Source organism: Mustela nivalis (assembly GCF_964662115.1).
Source record: "Mustela nivalis genome assembly, chromosome: 4".
NCBI classification, from domain to species: Eukaryota; Metazoa; Chordata; class Mammalia; order Carnivora; family Mustelidae; genus Mustela; species Mustela nivalis.
In genome coordinates this window covers 149,281,293-149,307,218 of record NC_139023.1, presented here as the reverse complement: position 1 = coordinate 149,307,218, position 25,926 = coordinate 149,281,293, and the positions used below count along the sequence as shown (strand labels likewise).

The window sequence follows — 25,926 nt, the reverse complement described above, 5'->3', positions numbered from 1 at the left end:
AGTGGGGACTTTACAGACAGAGCAGAGGATGCACATGGAATTAACCAGATGAGTTCATACAGCAGCAGGAACCCAAGGAGTTACTGCTGAATAGCCTCCATCTTCTCCCAAATTAGTGGGCATGGTCCTTTGCAGAAAAATGGAGCATGGGAGGTTTAAGGAGAATGAATCTGTTTGGAAACTTGCTATGGAAAACCGGAGAGAGATTAGGGTTAAAAAAAAAAAAAAAAGCAGCTGACTGAAAGCTTACAAGGGCCCACTTGTTGAGAGAGACCATTCCCTGGTTTTACCCAAATCTGGTAGTCGAAGAAAGAATGGAATATGAAAGTAAATATCTGCTTACAATGAGACAGTTGATTTATGAAAAAGACCTTTATAAAAGAGTCTCTTATAAATTAAAAAAAAAAGTTAGTACTGGAATATTCTTCATTACTAATCTAAAAGAGGAACTGTTAAGTTTGCTGATATGACAATCAGCCTTTCTTCATCGGAAACTGCCAACATGTTGGAGATAAACCACAGGAAGAGCTCATAAAATGGTGTGACCAGGCCCAGAGCGGCTGCTAAGATTCAGCAGGCTGGAATAGGACAAGTAATCTAGGTTTACAAAACAAATCAAACTCAAACTGTGCTTATAAAATAAAGGTTTTGAGATCTCAGTGACAGCCCAGTGAAGGGATCCAAGTTACCAGCAAGAGTTCTCTCTCTTTTTTTTTTTAAAGATGTTATTTATTTATCAGAGAGGGGGGGGAGAGAGCGAGCACAGGCAGACAGAATGGCAGGCAGAGGCAGAGGGAGAAGCAGGCTCCCTGCTGAGCAAGGAGCCCGATGTGGGACTCAATCCCAGGACGCTGGGATCATGACCTGAGCCGAAGGCAGCTGCTTAACCAACTGAGCCACCCAGGCATCCCCCAGCAAGAGTTCTCTTAAGAGCAGACACAACCTTTGGGTTGACCAAATGCCAAATACCAAGAATCTATTGATAAGGTCCTTTTGCAGTATCAAGACTCTTTAAGTTCCAGTTGAGAGTGATAAGAGCTCACATGAGACATCTACATCAAAAGATGGCCTCTCCCAGCCAATTAGCTATCTATGTGTTCAAGTTCTACCCATTTACCCCACTGTATCCTCATCATGTAGTGTGGGAACTATATTATCTCAGCCCTTCCTGAAATGTCTTCTCTGAATTACAATGTCATCTTGTGGTATCTATCTTCAGGAAGCTATGATACCAATATTCTGAATAGCATTTTTTGCTTTTAGGGTTGAGGGTATCTCCTAAAAAGAATTATTCAGTGTTCCTCACAAAGGACAAAACAAACAACAAAAAAAAACCCCAGAAACCCAGGGTCGCTTGGGAGGCTCAGTGGGTTAAAGCCTCTGCCTTTGGCTCAGGTCATGATCCCAGGGTCCTGGGATTGAGCCCCGAATTGGGCTCTCTGCTTAGCAGGGAACCTGCTTCCCCCCTCTCTCTCTGCCTGCCTCCCCGCCTGCTTGTGATCTCTGTCTGTCAAATAAATAAGATCTTAAAAAAACAAAACAAAACAAAACAAAAACCACAGAAACCCAGCCAGGAACTTTGCCCTCCTTGCCTGGATTTTCATTTATCTGCCTCATTTCTTATCTATCTTTCCAGGTTCTTGAGCTGGAAAGCTCATTCCTCCTTTAGAGTACTCTGACTCTCCTTCTCAGGCTTCACACACTGAGGTTACCAAGTCCCAGAAGTGATTACAGATTCGTAGACAAGTAAATATAACTGGACAGGTACTGTGAAAGTAGGTAGAGGGGCAAAAAGGTGAGAGTGATCACCTCTTCAGCATGGACAGAAAGAGTCAGGAAGTCTTCACAGAGGAGGTGACGTTTTAGCAGAGTCTTAAAGGATGAGAATTTCTCCAGGAAGGGAAGGTGAGGAGGAAGCATGGAAAGCAGAACAGTAGAGAATAAAAAAACATGGCATGTGGAACAGGCTTACTTCTGGGGGCTGTAAGTTGCATAGTATTACTGGAGCACAGAGTATAGGAAGAAGACAGAAAACAAGTCTAACAGGTGAGAAGGGACCAGACAAGACACTACAGGGATTAAGAGTAGTTAAGAGTTTGGACTTTATCCTAGCCCAGGTGTGAATCAGTATTTTTTCCGTTGGCTTACATTGGATAAGATTTGAAATTTTAAAAGAGAGGTTTTGCTGAAACACAAAGGGAAAAGCAAACAAATATAAAAACACAAAGCAAACATACAAAAGCATAAAAATGAACAGCTCACAGGTCCCACCCAGACTGCAGTTGCAGATCAGCTTTGCTCATATTTCTCACAGACAGATGGTCCACCCCAACCTTTCTCTCCTCAACCCAACTAAGTTGGCACTGGAACAGCCTACTGAGCCTCTTGTCCACTACCCCAAACATGAGGCCAATGGAAGTTTTGTTCCTTCTAGAGCCAATCTCTTAGTATTCACTCGGGCAGTCCTGTTTACACTGAGATTGACTTGAGTTTCTAACCTGTAGCTTCCTTGGCACCTGGAGGTCTTATTTTAGATCTGGAATCAGCAAACACTTTCTATAAAAGACTCGTTAGTAAATATTATATGCACAGCGGGCCATAGGTATTTCTGTCACAACTACTTAACTCTGCTGTTGTATCATGAACAGATAATATGTAAACAAAATGACATGGCTGTGTTTAGATAAAACTTTATTTATGGGTACTGAAATTTGTATTTTATATCATTTTCATGTGTCATGAAATCTTCTCTCTCTTTTTTTTTTAACCATTTAAATATATAAAAACCATTCTTAATTCTTAGCTCAATAGCTGTACAAAAACCGATATGGGTTTGATTTGGCCTGTGGATGAAAGTTGCTGAGCCCTATTCCAGGCACTAATTCCCAGGACAAAGATGGCCTCTTTCACTATTATCTAATCAGTCTATTATTATAACTCATACTAATAATACTAATATGTGCCATGTGTTGAGCACCTAGGTGCCAGGTAGTATGAACCACAGGGAACTGCTTTGAAGAATAAACAAAATAATGGACATAAAACTCTTAACATCATGGTTCAGCTGAGGTAAGCATCAATAATTGTTAGCTAGTATTATTATTTTGGTTTATACATCTTATCTCTGATCAGCAAAATGACTCAGAAAAGGATGATACTAAAATCCAATGGGGGATAAGAAAAATCAAATAATTTGTTAAATCACATAGTAAGTAGCAGAGCTAGGATTTGAACCTGATTTATCTGACTCCAAAGTCCACGGCCTTTTCAGTACCTCAAAACCTCCTGTTCAGTGTCCATGAAGTAAATTCATTGGTTGCTTGTTAATTGTTGGTCTATCCAAGAGCAGCAGCCATTACCATCCCTGAAGCCTGCCATCTTGCGTCAAGGGTAGCACAGTGCTTACTCTATTCTTACTTCAAAGCTTAAATGCCTGTTGGACCTCTTAGCACTTGTCTTCTTCCAAGGGATACTCTCCTTTCTAACAGGTAAAGATAACTAAGCTCAATGGTCAGTTAACTCTTTTCCGCTCATGTGTCTGATTCTGCCCACTTTCCTAGGTTCTTCTAATGACTCATCCTTAGGTAATTTCCTAAAACTGTCTCCCAGGGATCCTACTGTGACAGCATTCTAACAGAAAAATACTTTACACTTCCAGGGATAACTCCACATAGTGTCTACACAAAGCTAAAAGTGTTGTTGCATAAAAACCATTCATCTGCATGACGTTTTCAGAGTTGACCATTAAATGGTATTGAAGATACTGTCCACAGCTTCAAAATTATATTCAAGGGAGCTCATGTGATAAATCCTTCCTTTAATTTAGTGCCAGGGGAAAAAAATTCTTCTCTAAAGTTGAATCTGTATATTTTATCTTGCCAGAATAAGAATATGATGTAACCCAACCTGTTTCCTTTTATATCATGGCTTCCAAGAAACATAAAGCCAAATTCCATGCCAAAGTGTCTCATCCCAGGTGCCTAGTAGAATCTATTTCTGCTTCACTGCTATGGCCACTTTAATGTTTTACAATTTTAAATCTAGTTAGCATATACCCTGTGCCTCCTCTATGCCAGGCACTGCAACTTTCCTAATGTGCCTTTCCTTCTTAAGTGGTTTCAAATCTTGTGCTTATTTTACTAAACTACCCTAGGGCCTTAATTTTTTAAAGATTTTATTTATTTATTTGAGAGAGAGAGAGATAGTGACAGAGATAGCAAGAGACAGCACGTGCAGGGAGGTGAGGGAGAAGCAGGGAGCCTAACTCAGGGCTCGACCCCAGGACCCCAGGATCATGACCTGAGCCAAAGGCAGACACTTGAGCAACTAAGCCACCCAAGCATCCCTTGTGCCTTATTTTTTAAGTTCTGTTTTACTTCATATCCTATATCTAAGATCTCTTGAAAGCAGGCAGGTCCAAATATTGGATTTAAAAGAAACAAGGCACCGTTTGCCTTTATGGATATAGTTGTGAAGAGCCAACCTGGCTTTGTCCTTACAGGCCACCTGAAAGGGGTGTCATACCATGACCATAAGGGCTTTTCTGGGTTGCACTGGCTGCCACACCTCTGTCTTTCTACCTCTACTTGTCTCCATGTACCACTCATTTTGTTTATCTTCTGGAGTTCCCACTGTGGGCATCACTGATCCTCCGTGTAGGCACTAAGAACTTTAGGCAGTCCAGTCTGAGCCAGGGGCGAGTTACATGAGCCCGACTCTCATCCTGCTACATCCATAGCCCCCAGACACATATCCCACTGAGACTCCTTTAGCTTGGTGTGGCTTCCTTGCTGGAATCACAACTCTCTTGGGCATCTGCCACCCTCCTACTTCCCCTCATGTCACTTGCTCTCCAATTACATCTGCTCCCCTACTGACCTTTCTATAAGTCGGTGAACATTAATCTAACTTATAGTATATGTCCAAGGTCAACTCTCAGGGCAGCATTCAGAATAAACTAGCAGACAGCTGTTATTGATGAAAAAATTGGAAACTGGAGAAGATATCTGGCATGACATAGGCCCTCAAATATTTGATAATGAATGAATGAATGAATGCACGAATTCTAACTCATGGCCACTTTCCCACCTTGCTACCCAGACAAAGCCAGCTACCAAACACCAATTCTAAGCACACAGATTTCTTCAGTAATTATAATCCTATGAATTGACTACAGTAAGACTGATCAAAATGGAAAGCTTGGTTTCTCTCTCTACTTAAAAAGAAAGCCAGATTTTAAAAAACGGGGGTGGGGGGGGCACCTGGGTGGCTCAGTTAGTTAAGAGACCAATTCTTCATTTTAGCTCAGGTCATGATCTCAGGGAGAAGTGGAGCCCCACGTGGGGCTCCACGGGGAGTCTGATTGACATTCTCTCTGTCCCTTTCCCTCTGGCCCTCTCCCCTCCCACCTCTCAAATAAATAAGTAAATCTTAAAAACAAAACAAAACAAAAACAGAAAGCAAGCAAGCAAGCTAGAGCAAACCTCTGTTAGCTCAAAGAGATTCCTTGTCAGTAGCAGGCATAAGTGCCAGGCAGAGGCTAGGTTTTGGCTTGAATTCTCCGTTTGCCTGAACTTGCTCTGTGACCCTGGACAAGTCACTCAATGACTCTGGGCCTCACTGTGCTCGTCTGTGAAAAGTGGAGGTTGAACTAAATGGTGGGTGCTTCTGGAATCTTCTAACTTTATACTTCCGTGATCTGTCCTCTGGGAATTCAGCCAGCATTCTTTTCTTGGGCTGGGTTTTTTGAGATGTCTGCTTTAATTTTTGACTCGCACTTCCTAGTCTTCTTACCACAAATTTATTAAGTTTCTGGACTTTGGTCATTTGACCATAATGTGATGCTCAGTAGGACGTATGTGTGTATGTGTGTGTGTGTGTGTGTGTGTGTGCGCGCGGTAAAGTACAATTGATCACTTCAGCCATTTTTCAGTGTCTAGGTCAGTGTCATTAAGCACATTCACACTGCTGGACCACTATTACCACTGCTCATCTACAGAACTCTTTTCAGCTTCCCAAACTGAAACTCTACCCATTAAATGGCAGTTTCCCACCCACCTCCTCCCCTGTGCCTGGCAACCACCAGCTTCCTTTCCATCTCTATGATACATGGAATCATGTGTTTGTTCATGACTGACTTGCTTCACTCAGATGTCCCCAAGGCCCAGCCATGTTGAAGCACATGTGAGAATTTCCTTCCTTCTTTTTTTTTTTTTTTTTTAAGATTTTACTTATTTATTTGACAGAGAGAGATCACAAGTGGCAGAGAGACAGGCAGAGAGAGAGAGAGAGAAGCAGGTTCCCCGCTGAGCAGAGGGCCCCATGTGGGGCTCGATCCCAGGACCCTGAGATCATGACCCGAGTCGAAGGCAGAGGCTTAACCCACTGAGCCACCCAGGTGCCCCAATTTCCTTCCTTCTTAAGGCTGAATAATATTTCATTGCATGGGTGGACCACATTGTGTTTAGCCATTCATCCACTGGTAGACACCTGAGTCGTTCCACCTTTTGACTATTGTGAGTAATGCTGCTATCAACACAGGCCTTAGAATATCTGTTGGAGACCCCGCTTTCACTTCTTTGGGGTGAATACCAGGAACTGGAATTGCTGGGTCATATGGTAATTCTTTTTACTCTACTGAGGAACTGCCACACTGCTTTGTTCAATGGGACTTGGAAATGCAGAGACAGAACCGCTTAAGAAGCTGGGCATTGCAGGCTCATGACCATGCTGACCCCTGACAGGTGTTTCTAGGGTACAGATTTGCTGAGAAGGGTCATCTTGCCTCATTCTTGAGAGAAGCAGGATCCACTTGCTGTTCAGAATGAATCCCACACTAGACACTCGACCTGGTCTCAGTATCAGCTTCTGTAAAGTGACCTAATAATACTGAATTTGCCGAGTTTTCATAAGGGTCGAGGATGATGCTGCACAAAGCACTGAGGTAAGCACTTACAAAATGAAGATATGAATCTTATCCTACTGATTGCAAAGGGTGGTTCTAAAACCCAAATGGAATAACATATAATTCATTCTACAGATGCTAAGCCCTCATCATTGCTTTTCTATTATTTTTTTTTTAAGATTTATTTATTTGTGAGAGAGAGAGAGCATGAGCAGAGAAAAGAGGCAGAGGCAGAAACTGGCTCTCTGCTGAGCAGGGAGCCCGATGTGGGGCTCGATCCCAGGACCCCGGGCTCATGACCTGAGCTGAAGGCAGATGCTTAACTGACTGAGCCACCCAGGTGCCCCTCATCAGTGCTTTTCTAATCACTATCACATCCATCTGTCTCCTGGCCTCCTAGGTCTAACCTTCACTCAGGCTTTGGAGGGACTGTCTAAAGCACATAAGACCCCATTGTTCTCCCACCAAAGATTTCAGTGGCTCCCTTCACCCTTACCAAGCCTCCTCTCATCTGACCCCTCCCTCTCTCTTCAGCCTTATTTCTAATTTTTCCAGGCCTCCTATCTTGCCACTTTACCCCCATGATTTTGTTCATAATTGTCCCCTCTCCCTGGAAAACCCCTCTGCCATTTCTGGCTAAAAGTCACCCTTTAATACAAATTTCAGGCACTGACTTTTTCAGAAGGCCTTTTCTGACCCCACCAGACCAGGAGAGGAGCCCACAGCAGTGGGAGCAGATATTACCATATCAAGCACACACTGTCTTATAATTATCTGTAAGGTGATTTCCTCAACTAAATCAGCATCTTTTTTTTAAAGATTTTATTTATTTATTTGACAGAGATCACAAGTAGGCAGAGAGGCAGGCAAAGAGAGAGGAGGAAGCACGCTCCCTGCTGAGCAGAGAGACCCTAGGATCATGACCTGAGCTGAAGGCAGACACTTAACCAACTGAGCCACCCAGGTGCCCCCTAAATCAGCTTCTTAAAGTCAGCAGTTAGATTATTCTTTGCATTTCCAGTGTTAGCACATTGTTAGGATGTTAAATATATGGATATGAATAAATAGGGTGGTGTTTTTATTATTACAATGTTGGGATTATTACAAACTCCTATTACATGACTCTACTATTAGAATAATTCTAGTATCACACTATATAATGAAAAGGGTTTTTTGTTTGTTTGTTTGTTTGTTGTTGTTGTTGTTAATTGGCACCACAAGGGATAGAAGCCACAAGGGAACTATTTAAAGGTACTATCTCTATCCCTTTCTCCTTCCAAAATAAATGGTGTGTTTTTAAATTGAAGTCCTCTGGTCTTCACAGTTCTTCTGAAAAATGCTTTTCTTCCTGAGTGAGCGAGAAATAGCCTGGCCCCTAATTATATGGTCCTTAAGACACAGCCCCCAATAAGAGATCCCCCTACATCCATTTTTCACTAGGAGTGACTAAAGCAGGGAGTCCAGTCTTGCATCTAGTAGATACTTGATAGATGTCTGCTCAAGAAAAGAGTAAATCATGAGTTGCTCACAATTTGTGCTAACTCCTGTAAACTCCAGCCTGTGGCTAAGGGTCAGTTTTTTTTTTTTTAAGATTTTATTTATTTATTTGACAGAGAGAAATCACAAGTAGATGGAGAGGCAGGCAGAGAGAGAGAGAGGGAAGCAGGCTCCCCGCTGAGCAGAGAGCCCGATGTGGGACTCGATCCCAGGACCCCAAGATCATGACCTGAGCTGAAGGCAGCGGCCTAACCCACTGAGCCACCCAGGTGCCCCTAAGGGTCAGTTTTTAAATTCACCTCCTTCAGAATTAGGAACTGTGTCAGCTGTGTTGTTTTTGAAACAATAAGGACACTGGAAGATTGTAAAAGTAATGGGCTAACTGTTTAAGTTAACCTAAATTGCATAAATGTACAGTTGGTGTGGGAAACATTTGATCTGCTTATTTTTAGTGAGCCTATGAATTTGTATTTAAGTTTCTTTCCGTGGGTGTCAGTGTCTTTCCATATGACTCTCTTGAGGCTGTGGGCTCACCAATGCTTATAACCTACTGCACAGAGTCATCTGTTTAGCAGTTTAACATCTCCTTAAACTGTTCCTTTTAAGCCTCAAACAGTGCCCTCTAGTTCTTATGGGTGTTGGTGACTATTAATCACTTAACTAGATTTTGGTTTTATGTTTTGGGTTTATTTCCACTAACTAAGGATCCTGTGATGGGAAGCGCTAATGTATACTAACACAATTTTTTTCTTGTTTTTAGTCTTTTAAAGATTTGTATCTTTTTATTCATCCATACACAGAGCTTTAAAATAAATATTAATGTTGGGGTGCCTAGGTGGCTCAGCCGGTTAAGCGTCTACCTTCAGCTCAGGTCATGATCCCAGAATCTCACAATCCCAGAGTCTCAGGATGAAGTCCCGCCTCAAGATCCCTGCTCAATGGGGAGTGTGCTTCTCCCTCTCCCTCTGACATTCCCCCTGCTCCTCTCTCTCTCTCTCTCTTGCTTACTGTCTCTCTTTCTTAAACTAAATAAAATCTTTAAAAGTTATTAATTTTAAAAATTATTTTAATAATAATGTTAAATGTGGAGAATACAAATCTTCTCCAAAAAGAATTTTATACATAATGAGCAATTCATAATTTCACATCGTGATAGAGAACTAACACTCTGGACCAAAGTATCCAGAGACAGGACCATTAAGGACCATTAAGAATTTCTGCTTAACAAAAATTTAGAATCCTAACAATTTTTAGACTTACCCTCTTTCCTTGGACATAGGTAAGGTGATAACAGTTGGAGGGGCGCCTGAGCAGTGCAGTCAGTTAAGAGTCTGACTCTTGGATGCCTGGGTTAAGCCTCTGCCTTCAGCTCAGGTCATGATCTCAGGGTCCTGGGATCGAGCCCCACATCGGGCTCTCTGCTCAGTAGGGAGCCTGCTTCCCCCTTCTCCTCTGCCTGCCTCTCTGCCTACTTGTGATCTCTCTCTCTGTGTCAAATAAATAAATCTTTAAAAAAAAAAAAAAAAAAAAGAGAGTCTGACTCTTGATTTTTGGCTCAGACCCTGATCTCAGGGTGGCCAGATCGAGACCCTTGGTGGCTCTGAGCTCAGGGTAGACTCTGCTTCAGATTCTCTCTCTCCCCCTCTCTCCCTCTCCCTCTGCCCCACCCTCTTGGACATGCTCATGCAGGTTATCTCTCTCTTTCTAACTCTCTAAAATAAATAAATATTTTTTAAAAGGTGATAACAGGGGTGTCTGGGTGGCTCAGTGGGTTAAGCCTCTGCCTTCAGCTCAGGTCATGATCTTAGGGTCCTGGGATTGAGCCCCACATTGGGCTTTCTGCTCAGCAGGGAGCCTGCTTCCCCCTTTCTCTCTGCCTGCCTCTCTGCCTACTTGTGATCTCTCCCTGTCAAATAAATAAATAAAATCTTTTTAAAAAATAAAATAAAAATAAAAAGGTGATAACAGTTTGAAAGACTTTCCCTTTTTTTGATATCTCCAGTCAGGAGCTGTATTTAGCAAAAAAGGAATCTGTGTTCATTTGTAGCATTTTACATTTGGAAGGAATAAAGAAAATTTTAATCATACAACGTTCTCTTCTTAGAGGCAGAAATGTTCTAGAATCAAGCTTGTTGGACTTCCCATCTTCTGCCTTTTATGATGAGCTAAGTTGCTACTTAGGATCATGTTCATCTGAAGAATGTATCTTTAAGTTTTTAAAATCTTTATTACAAAATAATAAATGAAACTGCTTGGATTTCACAAGTAAAATGAATCAATTGATAATTACTGGAATGGCTGTAACACAGGGTGAGGGGATTTTAAACATATATATCTTGAAAATATATAATTTACTTTACACTGGGGATAAGGATCAGAGGACTAAAGAGCTTTTCTGAGCCTTTAGATATGGGCAAAAGGACTTCATTTTAGAATCGCAGCCTGGCGTTTTCCAGGTTGGGATTATTTTGGGTTGGCATTATTACCAGGAAGTGAGACTGAATGAACGGAGCCTTGCGGGTGTTGACCCAGAAACAGACTGAGGAGGACGGACACCAACAAGCTTTAAGCTATCGCAGGTGCCCCCCTATCCCAGGGCATGCTGTCTGCCAAACTTTATTTTTTGGAAATCTCAAATTGTAGGCTCTCCAAACTAGAGTGAGCTGTGATGTGAGGGGGCTCTGGCTGTGGCAGCAGGGACTGCCGGGAAGTGGTGTCCTAGGCAGCCGTCCTGGGGTACAGTGTGTCTGGGTCTGTTAGAACTTGAGGACACCCACTGGCTTTAGATCACAGGACAGCCACCTCCGGATCGGGTGGCGCAGGCGGCACACGTGACAGACACCGCTCCCCAAGTACCTGAAACCGCGGGGGCTCAGGGTCCCCACGCACACCATCAAACAGACCCCGACAGACATCTAAATTTTCCTCTGTTCTCACACATGCACGCATCCGAAGAAACCAGCCCACACCCACACAAGTTCTCCCAGTCTAACCCCACCCCGGAGTTTTCATCCACACACAAGGCAGAACGGTGAACCGAGAGCTTGAAATTAACCAGGCACAAACTCCCCAAATCAGGCTTCCCACAGCCCCGCAGGGTGGAGGGAGCCGAGAAAGGGACCCAGACAAAAGAGTTTTAAAACAGACCTCTGCGAGCCGACCTGATTGCTCCCTGGCGAAACGCGGGCCGCGTAAGTCTTCTCCAGTTTGAATAAGAAAATACTCTACACCTACAGCCCCTCCCCCCCAAAAAAACGATGGTCCTGAGGAGCCCCCCTACCTTGTCACAGCTCCGGGTGGACAGGTCTCCGAGGCTGAGAATGGTGCGACCTAAGCCTCGGCGGCTGCCCGCAACAGCCACACAGCTGCTGCCGACCGCGGAGACGGCGGCCTCTGGCCCCGCCCCGCCCCGCCTCCCGGACGCCCCGCCCCCCCCCGGACACCCGGCCCGCGTCCCGCAAACCCTCCCAGCTCCGCAGCTGCGGCCGCAGCTCGGTCACCTCCCGGAGCGCGCACTTCAGAGCCCGGTGCATTGTGGGAAACCAGAGCCCAAAGCTGGGCGGACGCTGACCCCTGGTGGGCGCCGTTCCAAAGGAGCCCTGGGACTCGGGTTGGGGGCGCTCGCAGCTGGGGGGGGGGGGGGGGCGAGTAGTTGCAGCCTGGAGAGAAGGCCAACCACTCAGGGCCACCCACGCGAGCTGGTGTCCGTTGCATATCGCTCTTATCTCAGTAAAATATCAGAATAAACCCAAATGCTTTAAAAGTCCCCGAGGACCGCTCCCCACCCCCCACGCCTCCCTAGTAGTGACAGAAGTCAAAACTAAAGGAACTTGGAGACTAAGGAAAGCTTTTTAAACTAGGGAAAATACTTTTTTTTTTTTTTAAGATTTTATTTATTTATTTGACAGACAGAGATCACAAGTAGGCAGAGAGGCAGGCAGAGAAAGATTTTTTTAAAGATTTTATTTATTTATTTGACAGAGATCACAAGTAGGCAGAGAGGCAGGCAGAGAAAGAGAGAGAGAGGGAAGCAGGCTCCCTGCTGAGCAGAGAGCCTGATGTGGGGCTCCATCCCAGGACCCTGAGATCATGACCTGAGATCATGACCTGAGCCGAAGGCAGCGGCTTAACCCACTGAGCCACCCAGGCGCCCCGGGAAAATACTTTTTAATTGTAAGACTAAATGACGTCAAGATCATGGAAAAATCTGCACTTAATTTTTATTTCTGGTAAAACCACAGATGGGCTCAATCTGTCTACAGAATTTGGGGGGAAAATGTTACAGGAACTAGGAAACTGGAATCCAGGGCTTTCTCTTCTGAGCTACACCTCAAGGAAATAGTTCAAGGAGTTTAAAAAAAGGGGGGGGGACTTACACAAAAGTATTCATAGTAAAAATTAGAAAATAAGTAATGACTAATAATACGTGAAAGGCACAAAAACAATATGCAGCTCTTTAAATAAGACTATGGGGAGCTTGGGTGGCTCAGCGGATTAAGCCTCTGCCTTAGGCTCTGCCTTCAGTTCAGGTCATGATATTGGGGCCCTGGGATCAAGCCCCGCATTTGTCTCTCTTCTCAGCAGGGAACCTGCTTCCCCCACCCCTCCTGCCTGCCTCTCTGCCTACTTGTGATCTCTCTCTCTGTCCAATAAATAAATAGAATCGTAAAAAACAAACAAACAAAAAAAAAACTATGCATAGTATCATTGTGTGGAATAAAATAATATTAACCAAAAAACATAGAACACAACGAACTACAAGGTTGAGGTCTCTGAGGAGCTCATTGGATCAAGCACTTGACTCTTGGTCAGCTCCTTAGGTACCGAGTTCAGGCCCCGCTTTGGGCTCTGTGCTGTGTTGGACCCTACTTAAAAGGAAGAAGAAGAAGAAAGGAAACACATGGCCAATGATTCCAACGATGTGAGAATATATGTGTTCACAAATATAAAGAAACTTTGGAGTAATGTAAATAGTGTGTAGAGTTTAATATGTTTTAAGATTCCTTTATTTTCATTAAATGACTTTTTAAACATTGCTAAATTGTTGGGACTAGTTCTAATTTTGGATGGCATTGCAATAGTTTCAGCTCACTCTAAGTAATTAAAAAAAAAAAGTTGTCTAAAAAGAATTTCTCAGGCTGTCATGAACCATGAAAATTTTACTTATCTGCAAACCCTGGAAAGGAAATAAATTTACTGGGAGGGAAAAAGGGTGGAGTGGGTTGTGTATCACTCTGCTAAGCAGAACTGTGTGGCTTAAACAGAAATGGATTTTCTCACAGTTCTAGAAGCTGGAAGGCGGAGATCAAAGTGTCAGCAGGGTTGGTTCTTTCTGAAAGCTCTGAGGAAAAAACAAAATCTGTTCCAGGCCACTCCCTTAGTTTGTAGATGGCCATCTTCATATTCCCATTCATTCTCCCTATATGCATGCCTTTGTCCAAATGGTCCCCTTTCATAAGGACAGCAGTCATATCGGATTAGGGGCCCATCTTACTCCAGTATGACTCCATCTTCTCTAACTACATCCACAACAATCATATTTCCAAGTAAGGTCATAATTTGAGGTACTGATGATGAGGACTTTAATCCATTAGTTTTTAATTTAGGGAGCAGAGAGAGGACACAATTCAACCGTCACAGGATTCAAGTGTAATCTTGTGAAAATGGCACCCACCCAATGACAAAAGCAATCATATAATGTATCCCATCTCACGTGTATCAAAACCCAAACAGCTTAAACCCAGTCAAGCCAAACTGATGACAGCTTTCTTCCATCCTTTAACACCACCTAGGCCTTTTTAGTTGAAACCAAGGATGTTAATGAGATAAAATAGCCTAGAGGCTTCATAAATAGTATATCTGATGTGTTTAGCCTCCTGTGGGAAGGGCTTGAAGATGTGTCCAAACGCCTGGGAGGAGGGCAACACCCCTTGCATTTGAACCTCGGGAACGTGGGCAGAAAGAATATGGGTTGAGAATTCCAGGAATCAGGACCCTCGTCCTTGGAGGGCACACACAAATACCATCCTGCTGAAGAAGTCAGCTTTAGTGCAAGAGGCTGAGGAGAGCCCTTGCAGCTTGGGGATGATACCCCCCAAGGGTGGAACGTGGTCTCTCTGAGTGGAGCCAGTCTCTTCCAATTGCCCTTACCACATGGGTGGGATGAGAAGCGGCAAATTTTCACTGAGCCCTGCCTCCTGTCTTCTGAGGTGATGAGGACCCAGAAGATCTCTGAGATAAACAAAGCCCTCTCTAACATGTCTGGATCAATCTGTTTGTTGGTTTAAATTCTGAAAGCACCAGAAGCCAGTTCAGTAGGGTACTGATTAAAAGGACCTCCAGGAAGAAAAGCTCTGAGGTGTGATGTTTAGGGATTTCTGTGGTGTAAACTCTCCCGCCGAGGCTAATTTCAGGCTACAACACAAGGCCACGGAACACAGAGTTGGAGCTCCAGCACATCCCCAGGCCCCAGAAAATTGGTTTAACAGAGTCTCGAGGCTGGGAGCCTGCTGGCACAGAGCCTAGCTGGGAGCACCCCAGTAAAAGGGAGATGGAAGGGGCAGCTCTTGTGGGTTAAGAGCAGAGGCTCCAAAGGGCAGTAGGGCCAGTGAGTGGCAAGCCATGGGCACTGGGGTGGCTCCATAAGATGGGGGTCCCCACACAGCCTCCAGGGCAGTGGGCATGGGAAATGGTCAGGAAGACCAAACACATCAGGCAGAAGGGAGGAAGTGCATTCTTTCAGAGCTGAGAGAGGCTCACCCAGTCTGGGTAGGAGGACAGGCAGCTTCAGGGCACGGGTGAGGCAATCAGAATTTTCTCAGACTGGAGGGAAACACCCCTCCTTTATGTCCCTTATTAGGGCCTTTTCCTGGTAGAACCTTGCCAGGAAGAGAGACATTTAGCTTAGTGCTTCCAGGGCTCACATAGATCATTCTTTTTTTTTTTTCTTTTTTTTTTCTTTTTTAAAGATTTTATTTATTTATTTGACAGATCACAAGTAGGCGGAGAGGCAGGCAGAGAGAGAGGAGGAAGCAGGCTCCCCGCTGAGCAGAGAGCCCGATGTGGGGCTTGATCCCAGGACCCTGAGATAATGACCTGAGCTGAATGGCAGAGGCTTTAACCCACTGAGCCACCCAGGTGCCCCTCACATAGATCATTCTTGTCAACAGAGCTAACTCCCAGATGGACTTCCTCCCTGCTAGAACAGAGCAAAGCTTATGTGAAGGCAGGTCAGAAAACCAAGACAAGCTGCTGGTTCTCTTAATACTTAAACTGGACCTCGGGGGCCTTGTATATGATGCAGATGAATGGCACACCTGGGCCAAATTTATTATTTCTTCCCTAGCCTAACCCAGCAGTGTTCGTGCTCATCACTCTGCTTTCAAGATTATTCTTGTACACTCTGTGCCCCATTCTTGCTGGAGTGCTCTGTATCACAGGCAAACCTGATCAGACACATTCCTCCTACTTAAGAACCCTCTCCTGGATCAAGTTCACTCTCACTCAGCACACAGGCTTTTGCTGACCTGACGTCTTCTCCCCCCTCCAACTTTACCTGCTGCTCTGCTCCTGGTAACTTCCGTTTATCTAGGTTGCCATTCCCAAACAAGCAATGTTTTCTTGATTTCAGGCCTTCATGTTTGTGTTTCTGCTAAGTTTTTACTCTTTTCCCAGCTCTGTCAGTCTATGCCCATGTCATGCATCGTAAGTCACATCTCTAGTTTTATGATTAAATTCCTAGGAGTTTGGGTTTTTTTTTTTTTTACTAGCTTTTTATTGTGGCAAAAATGTACCTAACATAAAACTTACCATTTTTAGGGATGCCTGGGTGGCGCAGTCAGTTAAGCGTCTGACTCTTGGTTTCAGGTCATGATCTCGGGGTTGGGGGATCGGCTCAGGCTCCACATTCAGCACAGAATCTGCTTAAGAGTTTCTGCACCCCCCCTTACCCCCACCCCGTCTCTCTCTAAAATAAATAAATAAATAAATCTCTTTTTTTTTTTAATGACCATTTTTAAGTGAGAAGTTTAGTGCCATTAATTACATCATTCACAATATTGTGCAACCATCACCGGTACTTCCATAATTTTTCATAACCCTAAATAGGAACTCTCTGTGCCTCTTAATAATTCCCCACACCCCATTCATCGAAACTCTGCTAACATCTAATCTACTTTCTATCTCTGTGAATTTGCCTATTCTAGATACTCAATATAAACAGAATCAGACAATATTTTGTCCTATTGTGTCTGGCTTCTTTCACTTAGCATAATATTTTCAAGGTTCATTCATGTTGCAGCATATGTCAGAATTCCATCTCTTTTCCATGGTTGAATAATATTCCATTGTATAAATGTACTATATTTTGTTTATTCATTCAAATGTTGATAGACACTAGGGTTGCTTCCAACTTTGGTCTGTTGTAAATAATGCTGCTTTGAACACTGGCATATTCTTCCCATGTTTTTCCCTCTACGTGGTAAGATCTTCTTTCCCTTGTAGACCTGGTTAACTTCTATTTATGTCAGAGAATCCTTTATGTGTAGAAAATTGTGGAATAAGAGGCCAAACCCAATCCCCCTGACTGTGACCAGGGATATTTCTACTTTGCTCCGCTGAACGACAGGCTTCCCTAGATGGGTTATCAAAATGCATGAGGGAGGATTTCAGGCAGCAGATCCCAAGAGGGCTGGTTAGGAGGCTCCAGAAATAGGATTTAGAGCCTGGGCTGAGGGTGGCAAAAATGGGTCAGCATTTGATCCTCACAAACATCCACAGGCAACCATTTTCATAAAGGAACGATGTGTGTGGATCACTGTGGGGATATCTCTACATGAACTGCTAATGGGAGAAGAGTAGGAAAAAAATGGGAAACAGATGGGAAGAAGAGAGATTAGAGTAAGTGGTCATGGAAATACTCAGCGGAACTTTAGTCAAGCTGCCAGATCATAGGGTAACAATAAATATGGTCCAATAAAGACAAAGTAGGTAGTGGGATGCCAGCATGCAACTTTATTTCATCTGCTTTTACATGCATATAAGTAATAGAGCACACTAAATACAAACAAGGAGAGTTAATTGACCATATATTAAATGGCATGATCTAGTCTGAATTTGCTCAAACCCAGCTCATTGCTCAAACCCAGCTCAAATGAGCTGGGTTTGAGCAAATTCAGACTAGGTACACTTCCCCATGAAATGATGGGGAAGTGAAAAGTGAAATGTGTATCTTCATCCCCCATGAAAAGTGTATCTTCATCTCCATGAAGATACACTTCCCCATGAAAAGCCATCACTGAAAGCCTCTTTGATTCTCTCTCTCCTACCCCAAAGCCTTGATTGAGGCCTTGTATTGAATATTGCTGGCATTTACCACGAAGTTGTAGGACATTCCAATCTGTGTACTCCGAGGTCTTTTTAGGGGCACCTGACTGGCTCAGTCGGTAGAGCATGTGACTCTTAATCCTGAGATTGTGAGTCTGAGCCCCACACAGGGTGGAGAGATTAGCTACATATAAAACCTTGGGGGGAAAAAAAAGTCCCTTTAGAACACTAGTCATGGGTATTCGTGAAGTAAAACTGAAAGTAAACAGCCAGGATCTTCTTTCTGTGTCTTTTGTTCCAGGCACCAGGTGTAAACAGGTTTGAATCATTAAGGGTGGAATCTTAGGCATGAGTAGAAAATAAATTTTGGAGATGTGGCAACCTTGCTGGCACTCCTCAGATCACACCATCAAGATACAACGCACCCTCAGCCTGGCTGAAAGGCCAGTCCTGCCTGGACAGATCCTCTCAAGCCTGAGACACTGACAGGAAGTGGGCTTTGAAAGAATGTTCTGCTTCTTGGAGTTGAGCATAGCTAGACCTACTGATGCTATATTGAAGTGGTCTGAGTGAAAAGGGTTTAGGATGGAAAAGAGGATGTGGCTAAAAGAAGGAAGCAAAAGGAAACCTTGAGGAGTGAGCCTGGGAATCAATTTTGTCTTTCCCTCAATTTCCCAAGCTTAGGGAGAGAAACCACAGCAAATTCTAAGACCTATGAGGATCCACTAGGTGTCACCAGGTCATTCCTTGGACTCTTGTGCATTCCTGGACAGTGTAGACTCTCCAGACCCAAGTCTACACTCAGTGCAGAACTGCAAAAAAGTCGCTTGGAAGGTAAAGCTCTAAAGCATTCAGGCTATATCAGTCTTGGGCATAAATCTCAAAGAGCACAAGATTTGACTTTTACATCTATCTCTCGAACTACTCTCCTTTCTCTCTGTGGCGCTTCCATTTTCCCGTCTTAATGTCTTACAACTTCCCCATTTCCTTCCATGTAAAATTATATCTACCTTTAAAAGGATCTTAGATACTTATTCATGCTAAAGTACAAATGACTGAAAATAGCTCAGTATACTGCAAGAGTTGTTATATTTCCCAAAGTAATAATTTTACCAGTGATAGAGTTCATGTAATATTTTTTTTAAAAATCCAAGAGATGGAAAAAGATATACCATGCTAACACTAATGAAAAGGAAGCTAAAGTAGTTATACCACTGTCACACAAAGCAGACCTCAGAGCAAGGAAAATTATCAGGGATAAAGAGGGCTATTACATAATGCTAAAGTAGTAAGTTCTTCAAGAAGACATAATCATCCTTAGTGTGTAGGTGCCTAACAACAGTGTCAAAATACATGAGACTAAAATGGATAGAACTGCAAGGAGAAATAGATGAATCCACTATTCTAGTTGGACACTTCAACAGCTGTCTGTCAGAAACAGACAGGTCCGGAGCAGAAAATCAGTAAGGACAAAGTCAAACTCAGTATCACCAATCAACTGGACATAATTGACATCTATGAACTACTTCACTCAAAAACAACAGAAAACATATTCCTCTCAAGGTCACAAGGAATATTCACAAAGACAGACCACATTCTGGGCTATAAATACATCTTAATAAATGAAAAAAATAGCAACTACTCAAAGTTTGCTCTCAAAGCATAACCGAGTTAAACTAGAAATCAATAGCATAAAGATATTCTAAAATATTTAAAGAATAAACAACACATTTTTAAAAAATATTTATTTATTTATTTACTTACTTATTTGACAGACAGAGATCACAAGTAGGCAGAGAGGGGCAGAGAAGTAGGCTCCCTGCTGAGCAGAGAGCCCAATGCAGGGCTTGATCCCAGGACCCTGAGACCATGACCTGAGCCGAAGGCAGAGGCTTAACCCACTGAGCCACACAGGCACCTTAAACAACACATTTCTAATTAACACATGGGTCCAAGAAGTCTCCAGAGAAATTTTAAAATAGTTTGAGCTAAATGAAAATACAACTTATCAAAATTTGTAGGATGTAGTGAAAGCAGTGCATAAAGGGACACTTAGAGCACTGAGTGCATATATTAGAAAATAAGGAAGACCTAAAACCAATCATCGAAGCTTCCACCTTAGGAAACTCAAAGAAAAGAGCAAATTGGGGCTCCTAGGTGGCTCAGCCAGTTAAACATCTGACTCTTGAGGGGTGCCTGGGTGGCTCAGAGGGTTAAGCCTCTGCCTTTGGCTCAAGTTATGGTCTCAGAGTCCTAGGATGGAGCCCAGCATTGGGCTCTCTCCTCAGCAGGGAGCCTGCTACCCTCTCCCTCTCTCTGTCTGCCTCTCTGCCTACTTTTGATCTCTCTCACTCTCTCTGTGTCAAATAAATAAATAAAATATTTAAAAACAAAACAAAAATCTGACTCTTTATCTTAGGGTCATGAGTTTAAACCCTGTGTTGGGCTTCATGCTGGGCATGGAGCCTACTTAAAAAAAAAAAAAAGTGAAGGAGGAGGAGTCAAGATGGCGGAGAAGTAGCAGGCTGAGACTACTTCAGCTAGCCGGAGATCAGCTAGATAGCTTATCTAAAGATTGCAAACACCTGAAAATCCATCGGCAGATCCAAGAGAAGAAGAACAGCAATTCTGGAAACAGAAAAACAACCACTTTCTGAAAGGTAGGACCGGCTGAGAAGTGAATCCAAAGCGACGGGAAGATAGACCCCGGGGGGAGGGGCCGGCTCCCCGCAAGCGGCAGAGCAACCGCGCACAAAATCAGGACTTTTAAAAGTCTGTTCCGCTGAGGGACATCGCTCCAGAGGCTAAACCGGGGCAAAGCCCACGCGGGGTCAGCGTGGCCTCAGGTCCCGCAGGGTCACAGAAGGATCGGGGGTGTCTGAGTGTCGCAGAGCTTGCCGGTATTGGAACGGGAAAGCCGGCTACAGAGACAGAGCCGACAGTAAGCTCACAGCTCCGTGTTACCTTGAACCGGTTGCAGGCTCGGTGAGCTCGGAGCGCGGCCGGAGGTCAGGCAGACAGGAGAAACTGGGCGCTGTTCTCTGAGGGCGCACTGAGGAGTGGGGCCCTCCGGGCCCGAGACCAGGAGGCCGCCATTTGTATTCCCGTCCTCCGGAACTCTACGGAAAGCTCTCAGGGAACAAAAGCTCCTGAAAGCAAACCCGAGCGGATTACTCACCCTGGCCCCGGGTAAGGGCGGTGCAATTACGCCTGGGGCAAAGACACTTGAGAATCACTACAACAGGCCCCTCCCCCAGAAGATCAACAAGAAATCCAGCCAAGACCAAGTTCACCTACCAAGGAGTGCAGTTTCAATACCAAGGAGAGCAGCAGAATTCGAGAGGAGGAGAAAGCAAAGCACGGAACTCATGGCTTTTTCCCTGTGATTTTTTTTAGTCTTGCAGTTAATTTAATTTTTTTCTTTTTCATTTTTTGTTTTTTTTCTCGCCTTCTGGTAAAATTTTTTTTAACTTTTACCATTTTCTTTTTTAACGTTTTTAAACTAGTTTATCCAATATATATATTTTTTCTTTTTTATATTTTTCTTATTTGTTTTCTTTTTTAAAATTCTTTTCTTTTTTTTTCTTTTTTCTTTTTTTTTCTTTTTTCCTTTTTGAACCTCTTTTTATCCCCTTTCTCCCCCCTCACGATTTGGGATCTCTTCTAATTTGGTTAAAGCATATTTTCCTGGGGTTGTTGCCACCCTTTTAGTATTTTACTTACTCCTTCATATACTCTTCTCTGGACAAAATGACAAGACGGAAAAATTCAACACAAAAAAAAGAACAAGAGGCAGTACCGAAGGCTAGGGACCTAATCAATACAGACATTGGTAATATGTCAGATCTAAAGTTCAGAATGACAATTCTCAAGGTTCTAGCCGGGCTCGAAAAAGGCATGCAAGATATTAGAGAAACCCTCTCGAGAGATATAAAAGCCCTTTCTGGAGAAATAAAAGAACTAAAATCTAACCAAGTTGAAATCAAAAAAGCTATTGATGAGGTGCAATCAAAAATGGAGGCTCTCGGGACGCCTGGGTGGCTCAGTGGGTTAAGCCACTGTCTTCGGCTCAGGTCATGATCCCAGGGTCCTGGGATCGAGCCCCAAATCGGGCTCTCTGCTCAGCAGGGAGCCTGCTTCCTCCTCTCTCTCTGCCTGCCTCTCTGCCTGCTTGTCATCTCTCTCTGTCAAATAAATAAATAAAATCTTAAAAAAAAAATGGAGGCTCTCACTGCTAGGATAAATGAGGCAGAAGAAAGAATTAGTGATATAGAAGACCAAATGACAGAGAATAAAGAAGCTGAGCAAAAGAGGGACAAACAGCTACTGGAACACGAGGGGAGAATTCGAGAGATAAGTGACACCATAAGACAAAACAACATTAGAATAATTGGGATTCCAGAAGAAGAAGAAAGAGAGAGGGGAGCAGAAAGTATACTGGAGAGAATTATTGGGGAGAATTTCCCCAATATGGCAAAGGGAACGAGCATCAAAATTCAGGAGGTTCAGAGAACGCCCCTCAAAATCAATAAGAATAGGCCCACACCCTGTCACCTAATAGTAAAATTTCAAGTCTCAGTGACAAAGAGAAAATCCTGAAAGCAGCCCGGGAAAAGAAGTCTGTAACATACAATGGTAAAAATATTAGATTGGCAACTGACTTATCCACAGAGACCTGCCAGGGACCTGGCAGAAAGAGCTGGCATGATATTTTCAGAGCACTAAACGAGAAAAACATGCAGCCAAGAATACTATATCCAGCTAGGCTATCATTGAAAATAGAAAAAGAGATTAAAAGCTTCCAGGACAAACAAAAACTGGAAGAATTTGCAAACACCAAACCAGCTCTACAGGAAATATTGAAAGGGGTCCTCTAAGCAAAGAGAGAGCCTACAAGTGGTAGATCAGAAAGGAACAGAGACCATATACAGTAACAGTCACCTTACAGGCAATACAATGGCACTAAATTCATATCTCTCAATAGTTACCCTGAATGTAAATGGGCTAAATGCCCCTGTCAAAAGACACAGGGTATCAGAATGGATAAAAAAACAAAACCCATCTATATGTTGCCTCCAAGAAACTCATTTTAAGCCTGAAGACACCTCCAGATTTAAAGTGAGGGGGTGGAAAAGAATTTACCATGCTAATGGACATCAGAAGAAAGCAGGAGTGGCAATCCTTATATCAGATCAATTAGATTTTAAGCCAAAGACTATAATAAGAGATGAGGAAGGACACTATATCATACTCAAAGGGTCTGTCCAACAAGAAGATTTAACAATTTTAAATATCTATGCCCCCAACGTGGGAGCAGCCAACTATATAAACCAATTAATAACAAAATCAAAGAAACACATCAATAATAATACAATAATAGTAGGGGACTTTAACACTCCCCTCACTGAAATGGACAGATCATCCAAGCAAAAGATCAGCAAGGAAATAAAGGCCTTAAACGACACACTGGACCAGATGGACATCACAGGTATATTCAGAACATTTCATCCCAAAGCAACAGAATACACATTCTTCTCTAGTGCACATGGAACAATCTCCAGAATAGATCACATCCTCGGTCCTAAATCAGGACTCAACCGGTATCAAAAGATTGGGATCATTCCCTGCATATTTTCAGACCACAATGCTCTAAAGCTAGAACTCAACCACAAAAGGAAGTTTGAAAAGAACCCAAATACATGGAGACTAAACAGCATCCTTCTAAAGAATGAATGGGTCAACAGGGAAATTAAAGAAGAATTGAAAAAAATCATGGAAACAAATGACAATGAAAATAGAACGGTTCAAAATCTGTGGGACACAACAAAGGCAGTCCTGAGAGGAAAATATATAGCGGTACAAGCCTTTCTCAAGAAACAAGAAAGGTCTCAGGTACACAACCTAACCCTACACCTAAAGGAGCTGGAGAAAGAACAAGAAAGAAACCCTAAGCCAAGCAGGAGAAGAGAAATCATAAAGATCAGAGCAGAAATCAATGAAATAGAAACCAAAAAGACAATAGAGCAAATCAACGAAACTAGGAGCTGGTTCTTTGAAAGAATTAATAAAATTGATAAACCTCTGGCCCGACTTATCAAAAAGAAAAGAGAAAGGACCCAAATAAATAAAATCATGAATGAAAGAGGAGAGATCACAACTAACACCAAAGAAATACAAACTATTATAAGAACATACTATGAGCAACTCTACGCCAACAAATCTGACAATCTGGAAGAAATGGATGCATTCCTAGAAACATATAAACTACCACAACTGAACCAGGAAGAAGTAGAAAGCCCGAACAGACCCATCACCAGTGAGGAGATTGAAACAGTCATTAAAAATCTCCAAACAAACAAAAGCCCAGGGCCAGACGGCTTCCCGGGGGAATTCTACCAAACATTTAAAGAAGAACTAATTCCTATTCTTGTGAAACTATTCCAAAAAATAGAAATGGAAGGAAAACTTCCAAACTCATTTTATGAGGCCAGCATCACCTTGATCCCAAAACCAGACACGGATCCCATCAAAAAAGAGAGCTATAGTCCAATATCCTTGATGAACACAGATGCGAAAATACTCCACAAAATACTAGACAATAGGATTCAACAGTACATTAAAAGGATTATTCACCACGACCAAGTGGGATTTATTCTAGGGCTGCAAGGTTGGTTCAACATCCGCAAATCAGTCAATGTGATACAACACATCAATAAAAGAAAGAACAAGAACCATATGATACTCTCAATAGATGCTGAAAAAGCATTTGACAAAGTACAGCATCCCTTCCTGATCAAAACTCTTCAAAGTGTAGGGATAGAGGGCACATACCTCAATATCATCAAAGCCATCTATGAAAAACCCACCGCAAATATCATTCTCAATGGAGAAAAACTGAAAGCTTTTCCACTAAGGTCAGGAACACGGCAGGGATGTCCATTATCACCACTGCTATTCAACATAGTACTAGAAGTCCTAGCCTCAGCAATCAGACAACAAAAGGAAATTAAAGGCATCCAAATCGGCAAAGAAGAAGTCAAATTATCACTCTTCGCAGATGATATGATACTATATGTGGAAAACCCAAAGGACTCCACTCCAAAACTGCTAGAACTTATACAGGAATTCAGTAAAGTGTCAGGATATAAAATCAATGCACAGAAATCAGTTGCATTTCTCTACACAAACAGCAAGACAGAAGAAAGGGAAATTAAGGAGTCAATCCACTTACAATTGCACCCAAAACCATAAGATACCTAGGAATAAACCTAACCAAAGGGGCACAGAATCTATACTCAGAAAACTATAAAGTACTCATGAAAGAAATTGAGGAAGACACATGCTCCTGGATTGGAAGAATAAATATTGTGAAAATGTCTATGCTACCTAAAGCAATCTACACATTTAATGCAATTCCTGTCAAAGTACCATCCATCTTTTTCAAAGAAATGGAACAAATAATTCTAAAATTTATATGGAACCAGAAAAGACCTCGAATAGCCAAAGGGATATTGAAAAAGAAAGCCAATGTTGGTGGCATCACAATTCCGGACTGCAAGCTCTATTACAAAGCTGTCATCATCAAGACAGCATGGTACTGGCACAAAAACAGACACATACATTAATGGAACAGAATAGAGCCCAGAAATAGACCCTCAACTCTACAGTCAACTAATCTTCGACAAAGCAGGAAAGAATGTCCAATGGAAAAAAAAGACAGCCTCTTCAATAAATGGTGCTGGGAAAATTGGACAGCCACATGCAGAAAAATGAAATTGGACCATTTCCTTAAACCACACACGAAAATAGACTCAAAATGGATGAAGGACCTCAATGTGTGAAAGGAATCCATCAAAATCCTTGAGGAGAACACAGGCAGCAACCTCTTCGACCTCAGCTGCAGCAACATCTTCCTAGGAACAACGCCAAAGGCAAGGGAAGCAAGGGCAAAAATGAACTATTGGGATTTCATCAAGATCAAAAGCTTTTGCACAGCAAAGGGAACAGTTAACAAAATCAAAAGACAACTGACAGAATGGGAGAAGATATTTGCAAACGACATATCAGATAAAGGACTAGTGTCCAGAATCTATAAAGAACTTAGCAAACTCAACACCCAAAGAACAAATGATCCAATCAAGAAATGGGCAGAGGACATGAACAGACATTTCTGCAAAGAAGACATCCAGATGGCCAACAGA

General features: G+C 42.8%; 1 protein-coding gene across 6 annotated transcripts in view; it reads right to left on the bottom strand.

Moving 5' to 3' along the window:
* EXTL3 (exostosin like glycosyltransferase 3) overlaps positions 1-11,810 on the bottom strand; it is a 142,558-nt gene extending 130,748 nt beyond the window's left edge. For 3 of the 6 annotated variants that reach the window (XM_082726871.1, XM_082726868.1, XM_082726873.1), the window contains exon 1: positions 11,682-11,797. The gene's annotated coding sequence lies outside the window, so the exon portion shown is untranslated. Of the gene's footprint in view, positions 1-11,681 lie in introns of all 6 variants that reach the window. The other 3 variants (XM_082726869.1, XM_082726876.1, XM_082726870.1) reach the window with 3 other exon arrangements.
* Positions 11,811-25,926: the final 14,116 nt, after the last annotated feature.